The 10,635-nt window shown below is 36.6% G+C and overlaps 2 pseudogenes; both read left to right on the plus strand.

Annotated features, from left to right (window-relative positions):
* The first annotated feature begins 576 nt into the window (after positions 1 to 576).
* LOC143603358 (transcription initiation factor TFIID subunit 5-like) lies at positions 577 to 3,408 on the plus strand (annotated as a pseudogene).
* A 1,095-nt stretch (positions 3,409 to 4,503) lies between these two features.
* LOC143603359 (transcription initiation factor TFIID subunit 5-like) lies at positions 4,504 to 6,535 on the plus strand (annotated as a pseudogene).
* The last annotated feature ends 4,100 nt before the right edge of the window (positions 6,536 to 10,635 follow it).

Below are 10,635 nucleotides of genomic sequence, written 5' to 3' on the forward strand. Positions count from 1 at the left end.
ATAGGGATTTTAGGTCGGACAGGCAATTTGAATCCTGTTTAAGACATGATTAAACCTGTTAATTAGAAAAGGGGACAATTGCGTATCTACCCAACCAAAACTTTTAATTTCATATTCTCCCATTTTTTTTATTAAAATATTAAATATGACAAATGTGCCCTTAGAAGATTAACAAAATAAAACCCTAAAAAAATACCAAACCATCAGATGCATATCTTGATCCTTAATTCCACACAACCATCGGGATCCCACTTACCACACCAGGAAACCACCGTTCTTCCATTGTCTATCCTTGCTTTGGTGATTGGATTTCAGATTGAAGAACGGGTTAGGACCATCGAAATCCAGTAGAAGAACGGATTTGATTGTGTGGAATTGAATAGCTAGGGGTTTATCTTTTCAGATAGGTCTCTTGATGAATTGTGCTTAATATTAGCTAGACATAATGTCAACTTTGTTATTTGTTCGTGTTTAATATTATCGATTAGCGTACTGATTTGAGTTTATTTTGAGCAAGTTTGGATTTTATCTGACAATATTTTATATTTTTGTTACAGAAACATAAAGGAAACAGAAATGGAAGACAAGTTAGATCAAATTGTATTTCAGTATTTGAAGAAAAAGGGATTTACACAGACTGAGCTAATTTTACAACAAGAAAAACATAACAAAAACAACAAGAATGCCACTGATGCTTTAGACTCGGATCTTACTAAACAAATCATCACATTCTCTGAGTACTTTCTTTACCCTCTCTTCTCTTTGTTCCCTACTGTTAATTAGTTATTTGTCATTATTGTATGCAATCTCTCTTTGGAGGTTAAAAAATGCCCAATAAAATATGAAAGGATTTTGCTCCAAATTTCAGGTATTATAATATACCTGCAATGTACCACGATGGATATAGCAAGTTGAGATCGTGGACTTTAGTTCACTAGATGAATACATGGTGCTAATATACTGAATCTCTTCATGTTCTCTACATAGTATATATGTGTCATATCTTAACTTTATTTATGTTTTAACAAATTCAGCATGAATTGCTTCGTGTTCTCTATACAGTATTTATTCATTGCTTCATGGATCTCATATCAAAAAGTCATCTTCAAGAAGGTACTCATATTATATCTTGAATGTACTACATATTAATTGAGATTCTCCTTTTCCCTTTTTTAAAACTTGTGCTTGGATTTTCAGCCCGAGCATTTTTCGATACCTTTCGTGAGGATCATGAGATGATGCATTCAAGTGATCTCAAAAAGTTAGCCGGTGTTCTTTACCCGTCTCATCTGGATGTTAGTTATCTGATACCTTAAACCTCTCAACTGTGCTAACTGTTTAAAAGTTAAAACACTTCCATTATGTCCGAATAAATCCTTCTTTCATGAATACACATGAGATGGAGTTTGCTCATACTTTAAGGTAGAGCAAAGTGAATATAAAGATATGTCAGGTAATACCAAAATCATGGTTTTTTTTCTAATATGCAGCTGATTTTATGTACTTAGCAAATTTGTTATAAATTTATGTTAAACAAGTTTTTGTAAATTATTATTCTTGTGCGGTATTCTTATGAGCTTCTTCTGCAATATCAACACAACACTAAGTCGATTACGATGCTTAGTATTATCAATGAGCACATAAATTTTCAAGGTGATTTCTTATTTTCTTATTACAAATTAATATTTATCATTGTTTCCATTCTAAAATTGATTCCATTTGCTAATTAAATTTGTAACTGTTTTAACATTTCTCCTGGACAACCTAGCTCAATTTCTGATGATGCTGAAGCCTTTTCACTTGTTGGAAGTGGTCAAGATGCTGCTAACCTAATAAATCAGAAAGAAATACATTGGGGGGGGGGGGTTGGTCAATTTTCGGTCAATTTGCACATAGTATAGCGTAATAGAGTTAAATGATTATTATTGACCCTAAAAAGTTCTACAGTTGCTTGAAGATACAATAGAAGATCGGCTTGATAAAGCAGGCGGTTTGCTCTCAGATTCAGGAAAGACAGAAGGTGATGCTAAAGAATGGGAGTTGGATGAAAATAAGGTATTTATTTGCATTTTAGCATATGCATTCTTTTAATTTTTGTAAATTAAAGATAAGCTCTGTGTTTATTGTTCAGAAAAAATCAGTAGAGGGTGGAAATCAAGGTGGGCCCCTCAAGAAGTTAAAGAAACACAAGGTTGGTGCTGCAGCTGGGAAAGGTGCTAAAGGGGAGGGTGACAAGTCAGCAGCTGCTCCACGTGTCAAAACCAGAGCTTACTTTGCCCACGATGTATGTTTTTTTCTTTGTCAAATTTTAATATTTGCTATATTTTATTGATTTTTTATTTATTGTCTCAGACCAACAGACGTTGAGAATTCTATACTTGAAGACCTTCGTAACCGTGTACAATTGAGCAATACAACACTTCCATCGGTTTGTTTCTACACATTTATTAACACACATAATGGGTATATAATTAAATAATTATGAATGACTATGTGACCCTCTTGCAAAACTTTATATTTTACTAATTTTATCTTTGTATACTTGCTTTAGATTAAATTGTTCATCAATATCCCATGATGGATCATTGGTTGTTGGTGGATTCTCAGATTCATCACTCAAGGTTTTTTAGCTAATATTTATTTATTTTTATATTTTTTTCCTGATTTCTAAACTTTTAACTATTTGACACCAGGTGTGGGATGTTGCAAAACTTGGGCGCATGGGCAGTTGTAAGTCATTTTACTTGTTACCTATATTTGTTTTTCAAAGTTTTGGAATAATAAAGACTTGTCTCTTGATGATGTATGACTAAAATATGGGATGATGTCAGTTGTGCTTTAGAGTGAAAATGATTCGGGCCTGAATGAAAAAACACTTGGTTCAAATGGTAGAAAAAGAGCTTACACATTGTAGCAGGGCCATTCTGGACCTGTTTATTCAGCTTCATTTAGTCCTTGGGGAGATTTTCTTCATTTATATTCTTCAGATCCAACAGGTATGTTTATTAGAAAAAAGTTACATCTTTTATCTTCACCAGATTTAACAAAATATATGTATTTACAAGATAGTTTATGATCTAATGCAGTACGATTTGTGGAGCACAAAGTTCAATGCAAACATTGTTTGCTACAAGGGTCAAAATTATCATGTTTGGGATGTTCAGGTAAAAACCATTATTCCTTGACATATTGTTTCAACTTTCTTTATACTTTTTCCTTAATTTCTTTTCGAGTATGCAGTTTAGTCCACCTGGGCGTTATTTTGCGAGTGCATCTCATGACAGAACCAAAAGAATTTGGTCAATGGATAGAGTATAGCCTTTAAGGATACTAGCAGGACATCTATCTGACGATGTGAGTATCAGTAATAATATCTGTAACATTACTCTAACTATGTTTACATTGTGAAGCATCAATGACATCGATCAATCACACACGATTTCACTTCAATTGCCGACTCACCTGCCGGACTTTCCCTCCGACGGTATATTCCGATTTCACACCAGTTAGTTCCGCTCTCCGGTTTCTCAATTTCACTCTCAGCTGAAATTTAGGGCTTTTTTTATTTTAATTTCAGTTAATTATAGGTTGTAAATATTGAATGTATGCTTATTAGTTTCTAATGTCTTAGATTAGTTTAATAAAAGCTTGCAGTTTTAGGCTTAAAGTAAAATAGTCTGAATTAAGCAGTTTGCAGGTTTAAGTTACAAGGTAAATTAGGTTCATGTTACCTTTCAGATGTTATAAGTTGAGAAATTGAAGCCCTAGGTTTTAAAAAGATGCAGTTAATCAGTTTGTTTTCATTTATATGCCTTTTATCACTAATTTCTAGAATCGTACTAATATAATAATAATATAATGATCCAAAATTCCAAATACTAATGTAATTAGTCTGTTGTTTAGGTGATAAAGCAATGTAAAAATGGTGAATATTTTACACAGTAGAAAGATAGGGCTTTTAGGTCGGGCTGGCAGTTGGAAACCTGTTTAAGACATGATTAAACCTGTTAATTAGAAAAGGGGACAATTGCGTATCTACCCAACCAAAACTTTTAATTTCATATTCTCCCGTTTTTTATTAAAATATTGAATATGACAAATGTGCCCTTAGAAGATTAACAAAAAAAAACCCTAAAAAAATACCAAACCATCAGATGCATATCTTGATCCTTAATTCCACACAACCATCGGGATCCCACTCACCACACCAGGAAACCACCGTTCTTCCATTGTTTATCCTTGCTCCGGTGATTGGATTTCAGATTGAAGAACGGGTTAGGACCATCGAAATCTAGTAGAAGAACGTATTTGATTGTGTGGAAATGAATAGCTAAGGATTTATCTTTTCAGATAGGTCTCTTGATGAATTGTGCTTAATATTATCTAGACATGATGTCAACTTTGTTTTTTGTTCGTGTTTAATATTATCGTTTTGTGTACTGATTTGAGTTTATTTTGAACAAGTTTGGATTTGATCTGACAATATTTTATATTTTAGTTACAGAAAAATAAAGGAAATAGAAATGGAAGACGAGTTAGATAAAATTGTATTTCAGTATTTGAAGAAAAAGGGATTTACACAGACTGAGCTGAGTTTACAACAAGAAAAACATAACAAAAACAACAAGAATGCCAATGATGCTTCGGACTCGGATCTTACTAAACAAATCCTCACATTCTCTGAGTACTTTCTTTACCCTCTCTTCACTTTGTTCCCGACTGTTAATTAGTTATTTGTCATTAGTGTATCCAATCTCTCTTTGGTGGTTAAAAAATGCCCGATAAAATATGAAAGGATTTTGCTCAAAATTTCAGGTCTGAAAATATCCCTACAATGTACCACGATGGATATAGCAAGTTGAGATCGTGGACTTATAGTTCACTAGATGAATACAAGGTGCTAATATACTGAATCGCTTCATGTTCTCTACATAGTATATATGTGTCATCTTAACTTTATTTGTGTTTTAACAAATGCAGCCTGAACTGCTTCGTGTTCTCTATCCAGTATTTATTCATTGCTTCTTGGATCACATAGCAAAAAGTCATCTTCAAGAAGGTACCCATATTATATCTTGAATGTACTACATATTAATTTAGATTCTCCTTTTTACTTTTTTAAAACTTGTGCTTGGATTTTCAGCCCGAGCATTTTTCGATTCCTTCCGTGAGGATCATGAGATGATGCATTCACGTGAGCTCAAAAAGTTAGCCGGTGTTCTTAGCCCGTCTCATCTAGATGTTAGTTATCTGATACCTTAAACCTCTCAACTGTGCTAACTGTTTAAAAGTTAAAACACTTCCATTATGTCCGAATAAATCCTTCTTTCATGAATACACAGGAGATGAAGTTTGCTCATACTTTAAGGCAGAGCAAAGTGAATATAAAGATATGTCATGTAATACCAAAATCATGGTTTTTTTTCTAATATGCAGCTGATGTTATGTACTTAGCAAAATTGTTATAAATTTATGTTATATAAGTTTTTGTAAATTATTATTCCTGTGCAGTATTCTTATGAGCTTCTTCTGCAATATCTACACAACACTAAGTCGATTACTATGCTTGGTATTTTCAATGAGCACATAAATTTTCAAGGTGATTTCTTATTTTCTTATTACAAATTAATATTTACCTTTGTTTCCATTCTAAAATTGATTCCATTTGCTAATTAAACTTGTAACTGTTTTAAAAGTTTCTCCTGAACAACCTAGCCCAACTTCTGATGATGTTGAAGCCTTTTCACTTGTTGGAAGAGGTCAAGATGCTGCTAACCTAATAAATCAGAAAGAAATACATTGGGGGGTTGGTCAATTTTTGGTCAATTTGCACATAGTATTGCGTAATAGAGTTAAATGATTATTATTGACCCTAAAAAGTTCTACAGTTGCTTGAAGATACAAAAGAAGATCGGCTTGATAAAGGAGGCGGTTTGCTCTCAGATTAAGAAAAGCTAGAAGGTGATGCCAAAGAAGGGGATTTGGATGAAAATAAGGTATTTATTTGCATTTTAGCATATGCATTCTTTTTATTTTTTTGTAAATTAAAGATAAACTTTGTGTTTATTGTTCAGAAAAAATCAGCAGAGGGTGGAAAGCAAGGTGGGCCCCTCAAGAAGTTAAAGAAAGACAAGGTTGGTGTTGCAGCTGGGAAAGGTGCTAAAGGGGAGGGTGACAAGTCAGCAGCTGCTCCACGTGTCAAACCAGAGCTTACTTTGCCCACGATGTATGATTTTTTATTTTTCAAGTTTTAATATTTGCTATATTTTATTTATTTTTTATTTATTGTCTCAGACCAACAGACGTTGAGAATTCTATACTTGAAGACCTTCGTAACTGTGTACAATTGAGCAATACAACACTTCCATCAGTTTGTTTATACTCAAATATAGTTTTCTTGACAAACTCAGCGGAAGCATTTCTACTTCCGTTATATCTACCACTACCCTACACACATACGGTATTCTTCGAGCCATACGGCCTTGAACAGAGAACTAGTCATGACCATTTAAGCCCGCGGCTATCTTGCCTTTGATTGATTGATTGGACCTTAACAGTTATGTTTGGATCCATACACATGCGTATTCGGTCTGAGTTGATTTTATTCTCTACTTCGTATTATAATGTTTTAGAGATCACAAGACCTCATGTAGACATTGATTGACTCATTAATACAAACATCCGTTCATCTCATTGAGTATAAATATGTTTTGACTGATAAAAAGGTTAACGTATTCACCTGTACTGTAGGTGTTGAAAACCCTGACTGATTGATTGATTGATTGTGAATTATATTAACCTATACATAAATAGGTTTGTATAAATATTTTGAATGATGATTAAGCTATGATTGTAAGCTTAACCTTGAAATCGTTTATCTTTGATTGTGAATGAAAACACTTGATTTTATGTGACGTTTGATATAGCATGCTTTGGCCTAATAGGTTCAACACGTTCGGAAGTTTCTCCAGGTAAGTAAACGGGTCCCTCAGTTTATTGGGATTTATACGAATTACTTATCCTTAGGCAAGAAACTTACTACTAGTGATACCCCCCTTCCTGTTACTACATGCCCGTCAAAATATATCTTTTGTTTAACATTACTTAATCATGAAGTAATGTTTTATGAAAACTTGATTGTGAATGAATGTTTGTAAAATACGATCAAGGTTAAAGGACATAGCCTCGATTAATAAACTAAGCTATAATTCAAATAACTTAAACGTAACCCCTACCTTAACGCGGATACTTAGATTGATAATAAGAAAAAGGCAGGGTCTTGATCTACTCGATTATATGATTGCTACTTGATTATAACTTCGTTTCTTGCACGAAACACGAGAAAATGGCACGTCGTCTTATCACGGCAACCGGGCACGCCTTTCGATATTAACTATGTGAAAGTGGAGGTGTGATGGGATGAGGAGAGCTCAATACTCGTTACCCCCTTTTATAGGCTGATTCACTACCCCATCGCGAAACGCGATGGGTACCTTGTGACCCGTCGCGTATCGCGACGCCGCAAAAAGACGTCACCTTATCTGCGTGTGACACGTGGCCTATCATATCGTGCCACGTGTTGACACGTGGTTGGACACGTGTCCAGGTTGCTTAACTTGGTCATCGCGCTACGCGATGCTCTCTTGGATTGAGCCATTGCGTATCGCCAACCCGCCCATTTCTGGGTTTATGTGCAAGGCCATCGCGCTATGCGATGGGCTTATGTTTACCCCGTCGGGTATCGCGATGAGTGAAGATTTCATATTGTTCCAGATTGGTCCCTATACTTATGTAAGTTAGTATTTTAAGCCTAAATTGAAGAGGGTAAAAGACGCGGTGTTACATTTGATGTTCGGATTTGACCTTTGAGCAACTAAGGAATTTTGATACGTACAATGCTACGTCCTTTTTCATACCCGGCCACCAAAAGGTAGCACGAAGATCGATATACATCTTATCCGCACAGGGATGAATAGAGTAATGTGAATGGTTAGCTTCTTCGAGAATACAAGTACGAAGATCATTGCGATCGGGAACCCACAAGCGATTGAGAAAGTATAAAAGACCATCGGGTTTGGTTTCGAGTTGAAGCTCGGCTCCACATGACATTTCGTCTTACATGTTACCTTCTTCGACGGAGGTACGTTGGGCTTGGAAGATATGAATTTGGAGATCGGTTTGAACAACAACGCTTAAAAGTAGGACGGATTTAGCATTAACCTTTCGACTTAGGGCGTCGGCGACAACATTCGATTTACCGAGATGGTAGCGAATCTCGCAATTGTAATCACTAAGTAATTCGGCCCATCTTCATTGTCTCATGTTGAGATCTTTCTAGTCAAAACATGTTGAAGGCTTTTATGATCAGTAAAAACTACACATTTCGTACCATAAAGGTAATGTCTCCAGATTTTGAGAGCGAACACGACGGCACCAAGTTCGAGATCGTGAGTCGTATAGTTCTTCTCATTGTCCTTTAATTGTCTTGATGCGTATGCAATGACTTGACCTCGTTGCATAAGAACACAAACAAGACCTTGATGTGAAGCATCGCAAAATACAACAAAATCGTCATTTCCATCGGGAAGGGTTAGAATAGGAGCATTGTAAAGCATGTCCTTTAAAGTTTGAAAAGCTTCCTCTTGCTTCGAACTCCAAACGAATGGTTCCCCTTTGCGAGTGAGGGAGGTAAGGGGAAAGGAGATCTTGGAAAATTCCGAATAAAACGCCGATAATATCCGGCCAAATCGAGAAAGGATCGAATTTCCGTAGGAGTTGTTGGAGTTTTCCAATCCATAATGGCCTCAATTTTAGCGGGATCAATATGAATACCTTTGTCGTTTACGATGTGTCCTAAAAATTGAACTTCCTCGAGCCCTAATTCACATTTGGAGAATTTGGCATAGAGTCGTTCGTTTCTAAGGAGCTCGAGAATGGAACGCAAATGATGTTCATGTTCGGCTTTGGATTTAGAGAAGATAAGGATATCATCAATAAAGACAATAATGAATTTATCAAGGAATGGTTTGCAAACGCGGTTCATGAGGTCCATAAATACTGCGGGTGCATTTGTTAATCCGAAGTGCTTAACCAAAAATTCGAAGTGTCCATATAGAGTACGGAAAGCGGTTTTAGGAATGTCTTCTTCGGGAACACGCAATTGATGATAACCCGATCGAAGATCGGTTTTAGAGAAGCAAGTTTTGCCTTGAAGTTGATCGAATAAGTCGTCGATTCGTGGCAAAGGATAATGATTTTTGATTGTGAGTTTGTTAAGTTCTCGGTAATCGATGCACATACGAAACGAACCATCCTTCTTTTTCACGAAGAGAACGGGAGGGCCCCATGGAGAAGAGCTTGGACGAATGAAGCCTTTATCGGAAAGTTCTTCGAGTTGGTTCGATAGTTCTTGCATTTCCGACGAAGCTAGACGATAGGGAGCATTGGCCACGGGCATCGCACCGGGCACAAGATCGATACAGAATTCAATTGGACGGACGGGAGGAAGACCGGTAACATCATCGGGAAAGACATCGAGGAATTCGTGAACAATAGGAATATCTTGCTTATTCCTTTCCTTTTTGTCTTTTGTCACCGTGGGAGCTAAAACGGATCATACTTTTGGCGTAAGTACTTTTGCGATTGAGCACACGACATGAGATTTAGCCTTCGAGACATTGCGTTTCCAAAGACATTAAGAATTTTCCCGTTGACGAGTGGGATGCAAATGTATTTGTCAAAAAAACGACTTCAGCACGGTGCAAAGACAACCAATCCATGCCTACTATGATATCAAAGCTTCCCATTTGCATTTGGATGAGATTGATGGAGAATTTATGCTTGGAGAGAATGAGAGAACAATCGCGGACGACGGAATTGATGGTAATAGAATTGCCATTGGCTACTTCAACAGAGAATGGGCGGGAAAGCTTAGTTCGAGGTATCGCAAGTTTCGACTCAAATCTCAAAGATATAAAACTTCTATCGGCACCAGTATCAAATATAATAGAAGCCAAATGATAGTTCACCAAAAACATACCGTTCACGACATCGTTTGCCATTTGAGCTTGATTTGCATTCATCATGAAAGCTTGTCCTTGATTGCCATGGTTGACTTGAAGTGCTTGTTTTTGTGGTGGAGGTGGTGCTTGTATAGCTTGGATGGGTTGAATGAGTGGTGCATTGAATTGAGGTTGGTAGGTTTGGACTTGGTGAGCTTGGGTTTGATAGTAGGGTGTAGTCATGGTTTGGGCTTGATTGGCATAGGCTAATCGAGGGCAATTGTATCGGAAATGGGTGGGATCGCCACAGTTAAAACAGGCTCGGGGTTGTTAGGGTTGGTTTGGTGGGTATGGTGCATATCGGTTTTGAGAATTTTGGGAAAAGTTTCTTGGTGGATTTGGTTGGATAGGTTGGTTAGGTTGGATTCGTTGGGTGGATCGACATGTGGTGTGGAGATGGCCAAATCGGTTACAAATGGTACAATGGCGACAAGGCACGTTTGGTGGGTGGTGAAGTTGACAAGCGTTACATAGCGGGGCGTTTCCAACATAAGGTTTTCGGTTTTGGGGAAAGGTTTGGGTTTGTTGTTGTGGTTGGGGTTGAGTGACAACAAAGTTGCGGTAGTTGGTTTTG

This window comes from Bidens hawaiensis, unplaced genomic scaffold (assembly GCF_021521415.1).
Source record: "Bidens hawaiensis isolate Kalapana, Puna unplaced genomic scaffold, B.hawaiensis_p1.1 tig00061401_1, whole genome shotgun sequence".
Classification (NCBI taxonomy): Eukaryota; Viridiplantae; Streptophyta; class Magnoliopsida; order Asterales; family Asteraceae; genus Bidens; species Bidens hawaiensis.